Source organism: Arachis hypogaea, chromosome 3 (assembly GCF_003086295.3).
Source record: "Arachis hypogaea cultivar Tifrunner chromosome 3, arahy.Tifrunner.gnm2.J5K5, whole genome shotgun sequence".
NCBI classification, from domain to species: domain Eukaryota; kingdom Viridiplantae; phylum Streptophyta; class Magnoliopsida; order Fabales; family Fabaceae; genus Arachis; species Arachis hypogaea.
Genome location: NC_092038.1, coordinates 94201133 through 94201827, shown reverse-complemented (window position 1 = coordinate 94201827; position 695 = coordinate 94201133). Strand labels below are relative to the sequence as shown.

The 695-nt window shown below is 40.9% G+C and overlaps 1 non-coding gene across 1 annotated transcript; it reads right to left on the bottom strand.

Annotated features, from left to right (window-relative positions):
* Nucleotides 1-243: 243 nt before the first annotated feature.
* LOC112793540 (small nucleolar RNA R71) lies at nucleotides 244-347 on the bottom strand. Its single transcript, XR_003198229.1, has one exon. It is a non-coding gene; the product is annotated as a small nucleolar RNA R71 (small nucleolar RNA).
* Between the last annotated feature and the right edge of the window lie 348 nt (nucleotides 348-695).

Below are 695 nucleotides of genomic sequence, written 5' to 3'. Positions count from 1 at the left end.
TGCAAGTTTTATGGACTTCCATCTGAAGATCCTTATCAGTTTTTAACTGAATTCTTGCAAGTCTGTGATACTGTAAAGACGAATGGAGTTAATCCTGAAGTCTACAGACTCATGCTTTTCCCTTTTGCTGTAAGAGACAAAGCTAGAATATGGTTGGATTCACAACCTAAGGATAGCCTGGACTCCTGGGATAAGCTGGTCACTGCCTTCTTAGATAAATTCTTTCCTCCTCAAAAGCTGAGCAAGCTGAGAGTGGATGTTCAAACTTTCAAACAAAAAGATGGTGAATCCCTCTATGAAGCTTGGGAAAGATACAAGCAGCTGACCAAGAGATGTCCATCTGACATGTTTTCAGAATGGACCCTATTAGATATATTCTATTATGGTCTCTCTGAATTTTCGAAAATGTCACTGGACCATTCTGCAGGTGGATCTATTCACCTGAAGAAAACGCCTGAAGAGGCTCAAGAACTCATTGACATGGTTGCAAACAACCAGTTCATGTATACCTCTGAGAGGAATTCCGTGAATACTGGGGTCCCTCAGAAGAAGGGAGTTCTTGAAATTGATGCTCTGAATGCCATAATGGCTCAGAACAAAGTGTTGACTCAACAGGTCAACATGATCTCTCAAAATCTGAATGGATTGCAACATGCATTCAACAGTACTAGAGAGGTAGCTTCTGAAGAAGCTTA